The sequence below is a fragment of the Phlebotomus papatasi genome, chromosome 3 (genome assembly GCF_024763615.1).
Source record: "Phlebotomus papatasi isolate M1 chromosome 3, Ppap_2.1, whole genome shotgun sequence".
Classification (NCBI taxonomy): Eukaryota; Metazoa; Arthropoda; class Insecta; order Diptera; family Psychodidae; genus Phlebotomus; species Phlebotomus papatasi.
Window position 1 is genome coordinate 24,070,976 of NC_077224.1, and position 13,333 is coordinate 24,084,308.

The following is a 13,333-nucleotide window of genomic DNA, read 5'->3' on the forward strand; positions in this document are numbered from 1 at the left end:
ACACCATACGTGATAAAAAGATGAAATTTTGGATTTTCCTTCTTTGTATGCACTAGGACATGTTTCGAACAAGACTTGATGGCCCTAGTAAAATACACTTACACGATCGCAACTTTTCTTGGAAAACATCCATTCCCAGTTGAAATATGATCCTCTGCACACGTGCAATTAGGATTTTTTTTAATAAAAATACTAAATTCCGGAATGATTTCCTGGAAAAGCATCATTTGCAACAAAAAAATGAAATTGGAGATTTTCCTTTTGCATGGACATGTTTCAAACCTCTCCTGTAGAATCCACGAAAATCGTTTGTTTTTTAGCGCACATATTCTTGATTTATGAGTGTCAAAAACGTGTAGATCCAAAATTTGGGCCCGACCTGAGGAGGTCGCATTTCATCTCGGACAAAATGCACATACACCAATTGTACTGGGCACCCCCCCCCACCCATACCTCTATACCCCCCCCAACCCCTTCTCAGAATTCGATGACGTCATATTTAACTTTTGCATTAAAATTTACACATTACACTCATTTTTTAAACGTTATTTTCCCACTTGACTTGTTTTGATTTTGAGGAACAAACGTTATATTATTCTAGGAAACCTGCTTCAGATCATGTATATTCATCTGAAAATTCTAGTAGTGATGTATAATTTTCTATATCATTTGCAATAAAAAGTTAAAAGTATAAATTTAGAGCGTTTTTAACCCAAAAAATCCCTCTCCCCTTTCTTTCTTTCGTTGAAAATTGTTCACTACAAACATTTTTCACAATTATTTAACATGGTGTATCTTAAAAAAATCACTCAGAAAAATCTATATCGCAATGAGTACGCACAGCTTGAGACAATTAGCAGAAGCTTTGGCAAAAGAAAAATCAGAGTCTGATTTGGTGCAATTTATTTTACATAAAAAGACAATAGCACAAATGAATCGACCTACTTTATGAAAACAAAAATGAGATTTTACGTCGCGGTGTAGTGGAAAAAATTTCAAGAAAAATGAAAAATGGAAAAAGCATGACTATTTTGGAGAAAAAAACAATTGATAGTACAATTCTTTAACACTAATGATGAAAATACAATTGATAATTTGTTCGAGATATTCTTTGGCGATCAAATTTTGGATTGTAATAATGTAGAAGCAGAATACGATATTGTAACAGCAATCACATAAAATCTGCAAAATATGCTACAACAATGAATACGATACCGCTTTCCTACCTTGTGGACACGTTGCTGCTTGTCAAGGATGTGCTTCAAAAACAAGCACATTGCCCTATATGCCGAGAGCCATACGTTGAGACTACAAGAATATATTTCTCGTGAAGAAACCAAAAAATGAAGTCAAGATTTTTTTGTGTAATGAAAAACTACAACCGACTAAGTTATAAATAAAATTGATTGTAAAACAATGAAATGAGTTTTCTTTCGCATCTGATCAAAGTATCATTATTTTTTTGTTTTTTATGTTGCCATCAACATGAGGAATCATGTGAATTGTTTAAAAGTAGTTGCATGCAATCGAGTAGATTTTGTCAAAGAAGTTCTATACAATCATTTTTGATTGTGCTATAAAATGTAATTAAAACAATCCTGCTAATGCTGCAAAGAAAAAATCAGATTACGTTGAGAAAAAATGTCAGACGCCACTTTGAAGATTTTTTTTTCACGTGAAGAAAATATTTTGATGCAGAAAAAATGCAAGATGATAAAAAATATGATATCTCTCTGCAGATTTTTTTTTATGTTGGTAAAATTTTTCAGTGCATTTTCATATTGATTTTTTTCATGATGCATCAATAAAACATGTCGTGTTTTTCTTGATGCACAGATGAAACATTGTGTGATGTTGAAATAATTGATTGTAAAACAATTTCTTTTCACAACAAGACAAAATTCTCACAAATAATTTTATTTCATTGACTTTAATCTTGCTCACATAGCAAATATGTTGAGATGAAAAGGGAATGTTGGTATAGATAAATATTGGCATAATGCATAACCCTGTGCAATTGAAGTTCATTTTTTTTCTTCATTCTTCTTATCTTAAGAGGATTCAGATTGCAAATATACAAGATTAAAACAATTTACATTTACGTTTTCTCATCTTTTTATTTGACATCATTTGATTTTTATACACATGTTACATTTTAAGAAATATTTGATTTACTTGCTACAAAAGGAATTTCATGAAACAGGCGAAAATAATTGACTGGTGGATCAAAAGTATTGCTGTTTGAAAAATTAGAATTTTCCAATCTTTGCACACCTAAAGATTTACAAACATTGCTGTATCTCTCAAAATATTCTTGTACATACCACTGTACAGAAGTATTGTAAATCAAAGTTCCATTTATAAATTCAGAAAGTAACATTAATTTGTCAAATTCTGAAATATTTAGGGATAGACGATCATTTCCATCATTTTGACTGAGAATAAGTAGTTCGGAATTTTCCACGGCATAGTAACTACTAATGTTCATGCAGTTTTCAAGTTGAATATTCAGCAGCTCAAGTTCCATATTAGCATCATCCTTTCCAGCATCCTCTCCCAACAATTTTCTTAAAGTTTGCTTGCTGGCACAGAACGTTGTCCATGTATTTTGGGTGAATTCTACAGCATCAATTCCATTCCAGTAGTTTACGGCACATATCTTAGCAACTGGTGAAAAATTCTCTGGAGAAAACCCGATCGTGATAAACAATGTACATGTTCGATTTAGAAAGTAGGTGTATGAATTCAGTAGTTCAGGAGTTGTATTTTGTTGTCGATTTCTTGCATATTGTTCCTCATCCTTTCGAAGTTCCTCAGCAGGATCAGGATTATATTTGTTGAAGTGCTGCTTCGCCTTCATTACATTTGGAACTTGATGTGATCTTTCTTTTGTCTCCATATTTTCAGATAAGTTATTTTGTGATTTATCACTTTTCACTAAGAAAATGCCTTCCACTCACCAATAAATCAGGGATACAAATGAGACTTTTTTTTCCAATGTTCAAATTCCTATAAAATATTTTAGGATCTTTTGATCGTACAGACGAAATTTCCCGAGAAAATTATGCAAACGTATGCAAATGGTTTGTTTCATACACGTTGAAACATGTTTGGACATGTCATGTTCATTATTTTCAGAATAAAGTCTAGAGGTAGGATGCGAGGGGCAAATAGAACATTTTTCTAAATAACAAGTGAAGTTACTTTTTTAAAAAATTGTTTTTTTCTAATGTAATAAATTAAATTTTGTTAACATTTATTCAGGGGAGGATGAAGCTTTACGGTCAAAAACTAAAATTAATAGTATTCAGTGATGAAGTGCTAGTGAGTGCAAGGCTAAATTTCTTTATCAGAGTGTAAGAACGCAAATCTTTGACTTTATTTTAGTGAGTATCGCTTGAATTTTATTTTTTATGCCTATTCTACTGAGAGTCATCTTAAAAAAAAATTGATCTTCTACTAAAGAAAGAGGATTTCATCTTCTATTTTGTGATATGTGTCACAGAAATATACATAAATTTGATAATGAGTCATCAATGAAAAATGCATAAGTTAATTCAGCATCCCAGGTACCGAATTATAGAAGTGTATACAACATTTCATTCATAAAAATCAATTTTGTATGAAAAGTTGGTTCCTATTTTATTTTACTCTGCTGCCATTTCTCCACATAATCAAATTCTTAGGTAAATATTGTACATATATTTACAGATTTTTTCATATTTGCTAAATTATAATAAGAGAAAACACAAATCAATAATTCACTTTGAATAATTTTGTTCTCTAATGTTGTAAAAATTCTCTAATGTCAGAGAAAAAGAACATTGTAATACAAAGTTATGAGAAATCTAACACTTTTTACATACTTTCCCACTTGCGATCAAGAGAGTTAAATGATTCATACACAAGACAAGAAATTTTGCCCACATTGACATTTTTTCATTCATCTTTTAATTCTTTTATTTTATGCATGATACAGGAGTGCAAATTTCGAATAATCCCGCACAACTGCATAAAACTGCATACCAACATCTTTGATCATCAGTTTGTTTATTTGAAAATTGAGGATCTGAAACTAAGATTCTTGAAATTTCATGGCAGTCACCATCTGCAATAAGCAGAAATTCAATAAATTTCACGAAATTTATCACTTCTAATCTGAAATCACTGAACGAAAAATATTTTTTTAGACAAATTGCATAAAAATCGTTTGATCATATCATCAAGAGATGTGAATGATGTGAGATACAATCATGTAAGTGGAAAAGTATGATATTTTTCGGTAATTTATGTTACAATTTAAATAAAAAAGACAAATATTGCAAACAATATTGAAATACGCAAGCTCAAAAGTTGCATGCTTTGAAAAAAACTGTTTACATGCAAATTTCAACTCAATGACGTTTCAATATCTATTGATCAATATCCAATGAAAATGGTTTAAATTGCATGACGGCATCAACATCATGCTGTTCAATAACCAATGAAAATTATTGATAGTTCTTATCGCCAGTAAAATTAGTGAATATTGCGAAATTCCACTCAATTTGACAATTATCTTGCGCACTGCAAGACATTTTTTCCATTTTGCTTCATTCATCTGAAGGAATCAAATTGTCGCGCAAAGACTCATACAAATAGTCTCTCCCATATGGTCTCGAGCGCGCGAAAGGTCTCATATTGCATTTGCATCTTTCCACACTTGGACAGTGCATATAGGCCAGAGACTATAGAGAATCCCGCTTAATGCATAGGAAAGACTTCTGGCAAACCTTCTATCATGCCACGAGTAGCATAATGGATAAGGTATTGGACTCGCAACCGAGAGGTCCGGAGATCAATTCTTAGGCATGGCAGATCTTTTCCCATATAAATTGTATAGGAGAAAAAAAATACATGAGAAAGAGTCCACCATCGGGCCAAAAAATTTTCATGTCGCGAAAAAATTACGGAAATAGTTAATAATAGGAATAACAGAGGGCGCGCGCATAGAAAATAAGAGCAGCGGTCGGTAAAAATGGCGGACAAAAATAAAATAGCGGTCGGAAATTAAAAATGGCGAACAAAAATAGGAGCAGCGTTCGGTAATAAAAAAAAATGGCGGATAAAAATAAAAATGGCGGATGGGAACTCAAAATGGTGGACACGAATTCAAAATGGCGGCCAAAATTCAAAATGGCGGATGGGAATTCAAAATGGCGGACACGAATTCAAAATGGCGGCCAAAATTCAAAATGGCGGTCAACAGTACTCTGCTGGATAGCCAATAAGAATCAACAGTACTCTGCTGGATAGCCAATAGGAACCCTTAACCAACAAGAAGAAGTGGGGTGGTGGGGCGCGGGAGTTGGGTAAGGGGGGCGGAGCTTGGCCTGAAGGTAGCCCATCGACCAGCATTACTGCACCGTGACGTCACAAAACAGTACTCTGCTGGATAACACAGGTGACGTCACAACAGTACGCTGCTGGATTATTACTACTCTTAAGGTTTTTTTTGTTTGATAGGTATAATCAACGGCTACAACATACTAAATTTCCAGCCCGATGCACAATGGAATTTTTGAGTTATTTAACTTTTAAGATTTAAAAAATTTTCTTTTTAAAAAAAGCGCCCCTAGCGGTGGTTTTATGAACTTGTGATGTTAGAAGGGGAAGTGGCATTTCACGAGAGCTTTTCAAAAAGCTTTCACTTTTTAAATTCTGACAATTATAACCGGAGTTATGGCCATTTTAAGAAATTTTTTTTGGACCCTTATAGCTCGGGTCAGGGGGGTCGGGGGACCTTAAGTTTGGTATTGATGGAAAGCTCTAAGGCCCAGCTATAACATACTAAAATTTGAGTCCGCTGAATGCCATAGGGGCGGAGCTATTGAGAAAACAAAAAAAGGGGGGTCTTCAAAATGGCGGAAGGAGGGGGTGGGGGGTGGGGGGGTCTATGCACTAAGTTGCAATTTTCACCCGATATATAACCTTTGCCGAAAACCGCAAGTCGATATCTTTTTTAGTTTAGGAGCTATTAAGCTCCAAAGAGCGGCCGGCCGGCCGGCCGGCCGGGAACGTAACTTAGCCACATATATATTCGGAATCAGGAAGTGGCGAAACACATTTTGGCCAAATTTGAGGTCGATCGGACGACATGAAATTTTGTTAGGATTATAGTAGGTGAGATTGTTAAGAATCTCACCTAATAACATTAAGGTTTTTATTTTCTTGCTACTTTCCTTTTGGACCGAAATATTGAGAAATTAGGGTTCTTAGAGCAGATTTTCGATTTAGGGGAGACGGGGGAGGTTTGGATTGGGGCAGGGGCATGTGGGACGAGGCGATTTTTTCATTAATTATTAAAATAAATGGGATTTAACCACTACTTAATCGTAGGCAACATTAAGATGTATATTAACTAAAAGAATTGATAACCTGTTTTATGGTATATAAATTATATAAACATTTTTTAAAAATTGATAAAAAGAAAAAGAAAAAGAAATTGATTGAGCCAATTTCTAAAAGGTAAGTTTGTGACTATTCTCATAATGTTGGGGCAAATAGTACCAGACATTGGGGTATTATCATATTTTGATTCGCTTCATTACTGGCTTCCGTAAATTTAAGTAAAATACCTAGAGGATATATTTTCATAGAAAATTAATTCATCTACACCTTTGTAAAACATCGCTTTCTCTGCGAGAAAAGTGAGAAAACGAGAAAAGCGCTTTTCAAGCTATTTTAGAAAAAAAAACACACACAAGAGACTGTAAATCGTTTGACCAATGCAAACATCAAGGCGAGACATGATAATGACGTTTCTTTTCGCCGTGAGACATCAGAAATTGCTTCGCTTTTTTGTTTTTTTTTTAGCTCTATACCTTTTGTTACTTTTTACCCGAAATGGCAATTTTTAATAAAAGGATTTCTGGAGAAAAGAACTTTTGTGAAATTCTAAAATAGATAGTGGTTTCGTATTAAAAAAATCCAAATTATTTCGAAAATATTCATCAGTGCATCACTTTTGGAAAATAACTAGGTAATAATTGTTATCTTCTGCGAAGAAAATATTTTAAAAATAGGGCTAAAAATTTCGATATTCTTTATTTTCTGAATTTCTTGTTCGAATTCTAAGAAACTTACGACATTGAAGAAGGTCTATGGAGGCAATCTATAGAAAAAAATTTGAGCCGCTATCTTTTTTACCTTGGAAGATATTGAATTTTGAATTTTTCGATTTGTGACTTTTTACCCCTATTAAATAAAATTAAAATACCTACTATTAAAGCATTTTATACTTGCAATTAGTTCTGTATTGTAAACTACTGTTTTTTATTACAGATTTTATTTTAAATAAAAATTATTAGGCTTTTTTTTGTAATACTATTTGATTTTATTTGCAATAATATTTGGTGACATTTTTATAAACCTCTTAGCTGAACCTAAACCTCTTACTCTAGCTGAATTTAATTTCCTTCAAGTGAGCTAAAATTTTAGAAAAATCCTTGTCGCAACTCCCTCATGAATATTTGATACCTAGGTAGGGAAAGGCTTTAAGGCTTAGCAGTTACTTTAGCTTCGAACACATTATTTTTTCTGTATTCTTTTAATGTATCTGATCTATATTTTTCAGAAAATGTGTGACAGTTGTTAAAATATGTATATTGCGATAGGCCAGATTCATTAAAGGAATATGGGAAAAATGTGAAGTGTCCGAAGCCAGAGTGTGTGCTAAGCCGGAAAGCTTTCCCTTACTAATCTTTCCTTTTCCTGAAAAGGACTATGTGTGAACAAATTCATTGTGAACATTAAAATAATCAATCAGTACAAAATTACAGTCATATGAAGTTTCAAAGCTTTCCCTTAACGCTAAAAAAAAAACCTTTCTCGATTGCATCGAGTCAGCAACAAATGTCCAGTTCGCAGATTAGAATGTTATTAATCCGATAGAGTCTTTAAGAGTGCAATATAGGATCCAGCACTTTGAAGAATCTGCAAAAGGAAAATGTTTCTCATATCTTTAAAATCCATCTTAATTAACTCTTGAACATGCCGTTGTTAATGTTGGTAGCGTTAGCTGGAACAGGCCCATTTGGAATGTGAATCCTTTCCTTGCTCGCATCATGCAGAGAATTAGAAACTTCCTCTGACTAGGAGATCCAACATACCATTCAGAATCGTAGATTCCTTCAATAAGATCTTGACTTCTGGTCGTTACAACCTCGCCACTGAAGGTCAGGATGAAGATCTGCGCAATTGCTGCGCAAGAAATTCCAATGAAGGCAGTTGTAACAATCCAGTTGGGCATCTATAAAAATAATCTCGTAAATCGGTAAGCTTTCCTGCTTCACATTACTAATTCTATTACAAGAGCACAGCTCTAGCCACATAAAAATATAGCTAGACTTGTACCCATGTAGCTCCTATGAACAAGATTAGGTATCTATTAACTTACTGAAAGAAGAGTGTATAAACAGAAGCATACGACAAAACAGTCAAAAAGGATAAAAGGTAGGATTGCTGATCGAATTAGATCTTCAAAAATTGTACAAGCATTAAGAATTTCGTTGTGATACTCAATTACTGAACTAAGTTGTCTAAGAACTTCTCCGTCTTCCTTCCGTTCTAAAGAGAACTTAATCCGTTGATACCTCTGGTAGATAATTTTAAAATGTCCAGCGAGATAAAAGCAACTCTCCAAGAAATAAGAATCAAAAGCACAACCTCCGATTATAGTGGAAACCGTTAACATGTAGTAAACTAACATCGATATCTCATATGCAGGAGTATACTTGATAAAATCTATGTAAGTTATGTTGTATGCGGTTTGCCAAGTTGCATTTCCAACTGTGTACTTCTCATATAAGGACATGGCTGGTGGCAGAAATACCCACCTGAGAGAAGGAAACGTATTAGAAATTTACTTAAATCCTTGAATCAAATAATACCAGGATATTCCTGCCATCAAGCTTATGAAGTTGACCAAAGACACGATATTTGTAAAGGGTTTGTGTTCCATCAGAATAGCTTTTTCGTCCTTTTCCGCTGCAAATAAAATATTTTCTTGATTTGTAAGTGACTGTAAGAAGCTCAAACTTACGAATTTTCCAATATTCAATTAGTCGTCGATAGAAGTCTCCCATACGTCCGATCTTCAAGTAAATTGTGATGATTTTAAAGGTGTTTACGGTGAAACCTATGGCAACAGTTGAGCAGGTAATCATTATTACTATATCCGGATATTTATCGTAACCATTGTAGATTAGAGACAACTTCGCGATTTCATGTAAGAAAATACAAAGAGTCGACCAGAATTTTAGTAAAAAATTATTTTCGTTCAAGCTAAATCCATTAAATTTTAAGAGCAATTTGGCGTAGAAGAAAAAATTGGGGTCTTCCATCTTAACAACTTCGTTTCCTAATCCGATGAAAAACTTCGAACCGTTGTATAAGTATTCTTAATTTGAGATAGTAATATATTTATTACAATATTACATATAATGAGGACAGTCGGAAAGCTTTACGGAAAACTGAATACGTTTTCAACTGTCAAATTTTCAATAAAGGTTAGTAATTTCCATAGTCATATTTTTCTCGGTATGATGTACAGTGGGTGTCAATATCTTGTTGTCTAATACATGTTTGAGAAATCAAGTGAAAAAAATGATAGAAAAAATCACTTTTTTAAATTTTTTTTTTGCAAATGAGTTCCGTGTAATCCAAAGATATTATTTATATTTGAAAAAAAAATTATTTCATATCAAAGATAATTGTTTTCCAAAAGTTGATCAATCTGAGGAGTCAAAAGTTTGTTGACAAATTAAAAAAAAACTAATTCAAAATGGTCAAACATGCAACCAACTTAATGTAAACCGGTTACATTTTGAGTTTATGTCATTTGAGAGGCAAATAGTGGATTTGTACATTTTTAACGTTGTCAATGGTAAATATATATGTGTAAGAGTGATGATAAATAATAAGAAATATTCTGTTTTTTTGATAATTTATAATTTAGGTTAAAAATGGCAAATTACAAAAAGTTAAAAGGAGGGAAATCGTCCAGAGATATTGTTGGAATGAATGAATGGGGGGTCACCGAAAACCGGTGGTCAATATCTCTTACCGTTTGTCAGCCATGATGGTGAGAAATAAAAAAAAAATTGGATTGTGAATCTCATGGAGTTCGAGGAGTTAAAAATGCCATTTTCGACGTAATTTCACAATGGCTCCGATCAGTAATAACCTTTCGAAGAGACAAAGCCACTCCAAAGCCAAGCCAAACCTATTCGAAAGGGAATCTACCGGGAGCCTAAAGTGCAAGTTCACGTACTCGCCGCTTTAGCACTAATTGTTCTGCCATTTCGAATTTCGATATTTTTGACACTTCAATCGTCAACAATGTCAACAACAGTGTGCAAAGTTTGTTGCAAAAAGTGAATTTTTGTGGAATTTCAAGATGGCAGAACGTCTTAATTGGACTTTCACTCAAAGAGATGTCCTTTTTAGGAACTTGCTCATTTTTGTGTAACTCGTCGGTTTAAACGTTCGAACTTCCAACGGGTTTTTTGGGAAAGTTCTCTCTGATATACCTTTGAATCGGTAAAGGAAAAACCTCTACCGGAGAGAGTTCTCAAATCGGGAAGGTTATTACTGAACGAGAGGAATGATGATCAAGAATGAGATGAAATAAATTCAATTCAATTCAAATTCAAATAGATAGCGGATTCGTATTCAAAGAATATCCAGATAATTTGGGAAATATTCACCAGCGCATCAAATTTAATATAAGTAGTTAATAATTGACATCTTCTGCACGGAAAATATTTAAAAAATAGGGCTAAAAATTTCGATATTTTTATTTTCTAAATTCCTTGTTTAAATTCTAACAAACTTACGACATTGAAGAAGACCTATGGAGGCTATCTATGGAAAAAATTTAAGCCGCTATCTTATTTATCTTGGAAGATATTGAATTTTAAAATTTTCGATTTGTGACTTTTTGCCCTAGTCTCCTTTATGTCTAAAACTAGGATAGGGATTCTGTAAGTGAAGTGATCGGTTAACTTGCATTTTAAATTCATAAATTTCGAGATTTTACGACGAAAAATAAAAAAAAAATTCGTATAAATAACACATCATCATGCTTTTGCCAATGTGATGAATCGTTCATTTTCTTGGTGAATCATTCACAAATGCTAGATAAATATTACAATATTTTCTGACAAAAAGGTTAAGGAAATATTTTTTCTTGCACAGTAACATAAGACTAGACTTTCCCAAAAAGAATTTGAGTAAATCAAGTATATAATTAACACCTTCTTTCTTGTATACACCCATTTATTTTCACCTTAATCACTACGTACCTTCAATTGTAGCATAATATCATATTTTACGACATTTTAATAAGCGGCTGGTGAAACATGAATGGATTGAATAAAGCAATTCGTCTTCCAAATCGATAGCATTTATTCCAAGGTCGTGTGTAATTCACTTAAAGAAGAATTTAATGCACTTTTATTTCCTTGTTTATTTTCAATTGAATCAAATAAGATGAGCTCTTAAATCTTACTGCTTCTAACTATCATACTTTCAAATATTTGTTATGAGCATTTGAGTATTAAAAGAGATTGAAGCACAATTTATTATTAAATATTTATTTTTTTGATTTTTCTTAAAGAAATTAAATTTAAATTCCTAAACCTATTTAAATTAATTACACATTTATAATGTGAAAAATATGTTTTATCAGTAAATTAGTAATAATGGTTAGTAAAGAAAATATATATTTTATTTTATGCTAAACTGTAGTTTAGCTGTATGGCATAAACCTCAATCTCAGTTCAACCTCTCGCTTGCTAAATTCCAAATTCTTAAAAAAAAATTCAATGGACATACCATTAGAATTCCAAATGAGGGAAATGCTAATTTGTAGTACCCCAACTAAAATTTATAGGGTGATAACTTATGCTACATTCGCATTTCTTTTTAAACAAAAATAAACATCAGGCACAGTTGTTATTAAGAATTTTATATGCAAAATACCCTGAGCATAAGATGTGAATTTATAAGAATTTATTAATTCTCAATAAATTCTTACAAATTACTTACTGATCAAAAAATTCTTGCAAATTTGCATTTTATGCTTAGCATATTTTACTTTACCTGTAAAATTCTAAGCAATGTTTCCTTCTAACTGAAAAGTTAATATTTTAGATATATTTTAAGAAAATGTTATAAATAACTGTATCAGTCCAAAGATCTCTAGAGAAAAACGGGATATATATTTGAAATGGTGAATTACAATAAAAAAAGGAAAACAAGAATTATTTCACAAATTTATTTTAGTAATAAATTCATAAGTACTAAATTACACAATACCTTTTATTTGTTTTTTTTTTATTATGTCTTTCTGTTTTTAGCAGAAATTCTAAGTAAAAACCTTAGTAATACTATACCTATGTTACAAAGCAAAATCGAGGATAGATTACATGAATTTAACGAAAACTAAATCTTTTATGTTATATGAAAATATTTTATTAAATTCTAATAATAAATAACTTACTATGAAATATTTGAATAAAAAATGGTTATAAGAGCTTCAATTAATTAATTTAATTTAAATAAATCGTTTCAGAGAAAATATTGGAGTAATCTGATATAGAATTTTAATACATGGCATTAAAAAATTCATTTTATTTATTTCTTTTGTTTAGAAAAATCTTGAAATTGAGATCAATGTATTTATGGGAAACAGAACTTTCTTAGAACATATTATTTTTCAAGTTACATGAGTATGACATGAAATGCTTACTAAGAAGATAGTGTCTTCAATAGAGCAATATACGATCCCGCAGTTTGAAGAATCTGCAATGATAAATTATTATTTTAATTGAACAATCACTAATCACTATCGAAAAGAAAAAAAAACAGATCAAACCGTTGAAAATGTCAAGAGGGTTAATTGAAAAAATCCCATTTGGAATGTGAATCCTTTTCTTGCACGCATCATGCAGAGAATCAAAAATTTCCTCTGACTAGGAGATGCAGCATACCATTCAGTATCGTAGATTCCTTCAATAAGATCTTGACTCCTGGTCGTTACAACCTGACCACTGTAAGTCAGGATGAAGATCTGTGCAACTACTGCTGACGAAATGCCGCAAAAGGCTATAGTAACGGTCAAGCTAGGCACCTACAAAGGATTACCCATAATTGTTTTTCAAAGAAGGATCATAAGAACTACATAACTTACTGATAGAAGAGTATAGACGCAACTACATATAACCATAGAGTCGAAAAGGATGAAGGGCAGAACTGCTGATTGGACCAAATCTTCAAGAACTGCACAGGC